The sequence below is a fragment of the Carassius carassius genome, chromosome 33 (assembly GCF_963082965.1).
Source record: "Carassius carassius chromosome 33, fCarCar2.1, whole genome shotgun sequence".
NCBI lineage: Eukaryota > Metazoa > Chordata > Actinopteri > Cypriniformes > Cyprinidae > Carassius > Carassius carassius.
In genome coordinates, this window is record NC_081787.1 from 29,862,865 (window position 1) to 29,869,687 (window position 6,823).

The window sequence follows — 6,823 nt, forward strand, 5'->3', positions numbered from 1 at the left end:
GGTATTCTTAAGGCATTATAATCAATGCATAATGCATTAAATAAAAACTTATAATATGTTGTATTATCTCATGAATATTCATAAAAACAGTTTTAATATATTATAATATTTACTAATTTTTGGTTATAGCTTTTAAGAGTATGATACTTTATAACACAATGAACATGTTGCATCAACTTTTACAATGGATTATACTTCTCATAGTTATAATGTTTTATAAGTCTCATATCTTGCCATCTTTCAGATGCTAATTTACTTAAAGGTCTCAAAGTCCACTTATAAGTAGTAATAATAATATTAATAATAATAAAAAAATTCTCTCAAACAACCGTAAGATCAGATATCAGATCAGATGAATGTGTAATATGACACATTTGCTTTGAACTATTTCTATTGTAATATCAGTTTGATTATTTTGAAGGTACCCTTCAGACAGCTGTTGATAAGTAACTCTGCAGCTACATGTCAGCTAGCGGTCATTGGAGTATTAGTATGTCTGCTACTGTAAATATATGCTAACACTTTATTTTGATGGTCAACCAACAGATAAACTGACTATAAGTGTCTTTGCAACTATGTCAGCTTATTCTACCATACTAGATTCAACCATTCTTGAGCATACTAATACTCTAATGAGAGTAAGTTTGTCACAGTGTCTGGTCTGTGTTTCCCTGGGTGTCCACTAGTGGTCTCACTTCCCCATAGTCAACCCACTGCAGGCACTACATTTCCCACAAGCCTTTGTCCCATTCATCACTGTTAATTGCACACCTGTTAATTGCACTCAGCTGTCTCCACTTTCATCGTTTGCACCTGTTCATATAAACCAGCCTGTCGGTTTCATGGAGTCCTTGTTTTCCATCACCCGGCTTTCTAGTGTTCCCTTGTGTTCTCATGTTTCTTGTTTTTTGGACTGCTTTCATTGGTTTTGACCTCCTGCCTCTTTTGGGTTTGATTTTGGATTACCCCAATAAAACACTGCAATTGGATCTCTCGTTTCCTGTGTGCATTCGTAACGGAAGGACTCCATCATGCCCAGATCCAGCGGTGTGGGATTTCGTATCCGTTCCCCAACCATCATAGAGGAGCGGATGGGGAGACTGTCGAACCTAACCACCATCCGTCAGAAGGGGAGTGAGGTGGGTGGTTTTGCTCAAGTCTTTTGGACAATGGCTGTGGGGCTGGGGTATAATGATGAGGCTGTGAAGGATATATTCAACAACTGCCTGGATGACCCTTTGCCTGGGTGGGAGATGAAGGGGATGGAGGTCCTGGACTTTTAGGGGTTCACCAGTTACCTTCATCATCATAGTCAATGGGATACACAGACCACACCCTCTCCAGACACGATGGCCGCCAGCCCAGCGCCACTGCACAAGATGGCCACCAACCCAGTGCCACAGCACGGACTCCATCATGCCCAGATCCAGCGGTGTGGGATTTCGTATCCGTTCCCCAACCATCATAGAGGAGCGGATGGGGAGACTGTCGAACCTAACCACCATCCGTCAGAAGGGGAGTGAGGTGGGTGGTTTTGCTCAAGTCTTTTGGACAATGGCTGTGGGGCTGGGGTATAATGATGAGGCCGTGAAGGATATATTCAACAACTGCCTGGATGACCCTTTGCCTGGGTGGGAGATGAAGGGGATGGAGGTCCTGGACTTTTAGGGGTTCACCAGTTACCTTCATCATCATAGTCAATGGGATACACAGACCACACCCTCTCCAGACACGATGGCCGCCAGCCCAGCGCCACTGCACAAGATGGCCACCAACCCAGTGCCACAGCACTAGGTGACCGCCAGGCCAGAGCCACAGCACAAGGTGGCCGCCGGCCTAGCGCCACAGCACAAGATGGCCGCCGGCCCAGCACCAAAACACAAGATGGCCACCAACCCAGCGCCACAGCACCAGGTGACCGCCAGGCCAGAGCCACTGCCCAAGATGGCCGCCGGCCCAGTACCACAGCAAAAGATTGTCGCCAGTCCAGCGCCACAGCACAAGATGGCCACCGGCCTAGCGCCACAGCACAAGATGGCTGCCGGCCCAGCACCACTGCACAAGATGGCCACCAGCACAGTGCCACTGCACCAGATGGTAGTGTTAGGTCCCCACTGACCAGGTCCCCGCTGATTTCTCAGAGTCGGGTCAGTTCCCTGTGGTCCCTCCAGAGTCGAGTCAGGTCCCCGTGGTCCCTCCAGAGTCGAGTCAGGTCCCCGTGGTCCCTCCAGAGTCGAGTCAGGTCCCCGTTGACCCTCCAGATTCGAGTCAGGTCCCCGTTGACCCTCCAGAGTCGAGTCAGGTCTCTGTTGACCGTCCTGAGTCAGGTCAAGTCACCATCAACACTCATGAGTCAAGCACTACCACAGTTAGACCTCAGGAGTCAAGTCAAGTCACCAGTGTTCTTCATGGGCAAAGTCAAGTCACCAGTGTTCTTCATGGGCAAAGTCAAGTCACCAGTGTTCTTCATGGGCAAGGTCAAGTCACCAGTGTTCTTCATGGGCAAGGTCAAGTCACCAGTGTTCTTCATGGGCAAAGTCAAGTCACAGGCCATCCTTAACCTGTTCATGTTCTCTATTTCAGGCTTACCTAACCAGACTTGCTCTCCTGTGCCGTCGATCCCACTGTGGTGTTCTTCTGCGCCGCCCTGGTGGGCTTCTGTCTTGACCACACGGCTGTGGTGGTCCTCTGCGCCACCCTGGTGGGCTTCTGTCTCGACCGCACGGCTTTGGTGGTCTTCTGTGCCGCCCTGGTGGGCTTCTGTCTCGACCGCACGGCTGTGGTGGTCTTCTGCGCTGCCCTTGTGGGCTTCTGTCTCGTCTGCTCGGCTGTGGTGGTCCTCTGGGCCGCCCTGGTGGGCTTCTGTCTCAACCACAAGGTGGTCATGGTTCTCTGCACCGACCTGGTGGGCGTCAGTCCCGTCTGTGCCTGCCCTGGGCCCCTCAACTTTCTGTTCCCTATTGACCTCTTTGTTTCCTTGTTGTTTTGTTTTTGTTTTTCTCTGTTTCCCTCTATGGACCTTGCCCTCCGTCCCTCCCCCTGGTCCTCCGCTGGTCCACCTCCCTCCTGGTCTCCTTGTTGTTGTTGTTTTGTTTTTTTCACTTCCTGTCTCTGTTTCCCTCTATGGACCTGGCCCTCCGTCCCTCCCCCTTATCCTCCACCAGTCCAACTCCCTCCTGGTCTCTGTGTTCCTTGGTTTGTTCTTGTGTTCGGTGGAGCATCTGGTAGCTGTTCCTTAGAGGGGCGGTAATGTCACAGTGTGTGGTCTGTCTTTCCCTGGGTGTCCACTAGTGGTCTCACTTCCCCATAGTCACCCACCTGCAGGCACTACATTTCCCACAAGCCTTTGACCCATTCATCACTGTTAATTGCACACCTGTTAATTGCACTCAGCTGTCTCCACTTTCATCGTTTGCATCTGTCCATATAAACCAGCCTGTCTCTATCTGTTTCATGGAGTCCTTGTTTTCCATCACCGGCTTTCTCGTGTTCCCTTGTGTTCTCATGTTTCTTGTTTTTTGGACTGCTTTCATTGGTGTTGACCTCCTGCCTCTTTTGGGTTTGATTTTGGATTACCCCAATAAAACACTGCAATTGGATCTCTCGTTTCCTGTGTGCATCCGTAACAAAGTTGGCATGTAGTGGCAAAGTCTTTTATAGTCGATTGATTAAGGGGACAATCAAAATAAAATCTAACCATATAAAACATTGCATTTTTTTTCATTTGGAGTATTAATCTCACATCAATTAATTAACATTGGCTCCAGGACACTGTGCCTATCTTAAATAAACAATGTCAAGATATGATACAGTCCATTATACTGTAAATGAAGTAGATTTAATATGGTGTTCATTGTGTGTTATAAATAATCGTACTCTTAAACTTATAACTGGAAATACGTAAGTATTATGATGTATTATAATTGTTGTTATGATTATTCATGAGTTGACATAACATATTATAAGGTTTTTTTATAATGCATTATGTATTCATTATAATGCCTTAAGAAAACCCTTATAATGTATTATTATAAGTACCGGCTTCATAGAAAGTGTACCAATTAGAATGTTGTGGAAAAGTTTATTTATTTTAGTAATTCAACTCAAATTGTGAAACTTGTGTATTAAATAAAGTTTAAGTCTTTGGTTCTTTTAATTGTGAAAATTTTGGCTCACATTTAACAAAAACCCACCAATTCAACAAACTGTACATCTCAACAAATTAGAAAACCTCATTAGACCAATAAAAAAATATATATATTTTTTTTTTAAGAATTTTTGTTCTTCTGGAAAATATGTTCATTTACTGTACATATACTCAATACTTGGTAGGGGCTCCTTTATCTCTTAATTACTGCCACAATTTGGCGTGGCATGGAGGTGATCATTTTGTGGCCCTGCTGAGGTGGTATGGAAGACCAGGTTTCTTTGACAGTGGCCTTCAGCTCATCTGCATTGTTTGGTCTCTTGTTTTTCATTTTCCTCTTGACAATATTCAGGTTTTGGCCAGTCAAGCACACCAACACCATGGTCATTTAACCAACTTTTGGTGCTTTAAGCAGTGTGTGCCGAATCCTGCCGGAAAATGAAATCAGCATCTTCAAAAAGCCGGTCAGCAGAAGGAAGCATGAAGTGCTCCAAAATGTCTTGGTAAGCGGGTGCAGTGAACAACACAAGCAGATGACATTGCACCCCAAATCATCACAGACTGTGGAAAGTTAATACTGGACTTCAAGCAACTTGGGCTATGAGTTTTTCCAGCCTTCCTGAAGACTCTAGGACCTTGGTTTCCAAATGAAACACAAAACTCACTCGGTTCTGAAAAGAGGACTTTGGACCACTAGGCAACAGTCCAGTTCTTCTTTACCTTAGCCCAGGTAAGACGCCTCAGGAGTGGCTCAACAAGAGAAATACGACAACTGTAGCAAAATTCCTTGACACGTCTGTGTGTGGTGGCTTTTGATGCCTTGACCCCAGCCTCAGTCCATTCCTTGTGGAGTTCACTCAAATTCTTGAATTGATTTTGCTTGACACTCATCATAAGGCTGCGGTTCTCTCGGTTGGTTGTGCATCTTTTTTTTCCACACTTTTTCCTTCTCCTCAACTTTCGGTTAACATGCTTGGATACAGCACTCTGTGAACAGCCAGCTTCTTTGGCAATGAATGTTTGTGTCTTACCCTCCTTGTGAAGGGTGTCAATGATTGTCTTCTGGACAACTGTCAGATCAGCAGTCTTCCCCCATGATTGTGTAGCCTGGTGAATCAAACTGAGAGACCATTTAAAGGCTCAGGAAACCTTTGGACGTGTTTTGAGTAGATTAGCTGATTTGCATGTCACCACATTCTAATTTGTTGAGATAGTGAATTGGTGGGTTTTTGTTAAATGTGAGCCAAAATCATGACAATTAAAAGAACCAAAGGCTTAAACTACTTCAGTCTGTGTACATTTAATTTATTTAATACACAAGTTTCACAATTTAGGTTGAATTACTGAAATAAGTTAACTTTTCCATGACATTGCAATGTAAAAAGAAAGATAGGTATAGCAGCACAAGGCAGATGGAAACAAACAGTGCAGATATAATGATAGTTGTGCAAAGAGCTTATTCAGTCTGGTTAAATTGTTAAAAAATCTCAGAGAGCAGTTATTTGGGGCGACTGAGGTTCAGAGTTCAGTGGTGCATGGGGAAAGGGGGGGGTGGGTAAGGTCGGAAGGGGGTTCAGCTTCCTGACAGCCTGATGAATGAAGCTGTCCCTCAGTCTGCTGGTCCTGGCCTGAAGACTCCGCAGTCTTCTCCCTGAAGAAGCTGTGTGATGGGTGAATGGGATCACCTGCGATGCAGAGGGCTTTACGGGTTAGATGGGTTCCAAAAATGTCCTAGAGAAAGGGGACACCAACGATCTTCTCAGCTGCTCTAAGTGCCTCTGTATAAGGTGCACATTATGGGGGCTGGGGCTCTGGCTCTTCTCAGTTTGCGGAGGAAGTAGAGATGCTGCTGTGCTTTCTTGGCCAGTGCTGCAGTTTTGTTGGTCCAGGAGAGGTCCTCTGTGATGTGCACACCCAGGAACTTGGTCCTGCTCACTCTCTCCACAGTCACACCGTTGATGGTCAGAGGAGCATGCTGAGTGTGCACTTCCCTGAAGTCCACATTCAGAGAGAGATTGTTGTCACTGCACCACCCAGCCTGGTGGCTCACCTCGCTCCTGTAGTTGGTCTCATCTCGGTTGCTAATGAGACCCACTACAGTTGTGTCATCCGCAAACTTAATAAAGAGGTTGGAGTTGTGTGACGGTGTTCAGTCATGGGTCAGCAGAGTGAAGAGGAGGGGGCTCAGCACACATCCTTGGGGGGCCCCAGTGTTCAGTGTGATGGTGCTGAATGTGTTACTGCCGAGCCGTACTGCCTGAGGTCTTCCAATCAGAAAGTCCAACAGCCAGTTGCACAGCTAAGTGTTGAGCCCCAGCTGGACCAGTTTGTGAATGAGCTGTTGAGGGATGATAATGTTGAATGCTGAACTGAAGTCTATGAACAACATTCTGACGTATGAGTCTTTTTTGTCCAGATGTGTGAGTGCTGAGTGGAGGGTAGTGGTGATGGCATCATTGGTCGAGCGGTTGGACCGGTATGCGAACTGGAAGGGGTCCAGGGAGACTTGATATGGTGATTGACTAGCCCTTCAAAGCATGTCATGAGAATGGGAGTCAGTGCAACTGGATGATAATTATTGAAGCAGGATGGGGATGTCTTCTTCAGGACTGGAATGATGGTGGTAGCTTTGAAGCATGTGGGGACAACACCCTGACTAAGTGAGGTGTTGAAAAT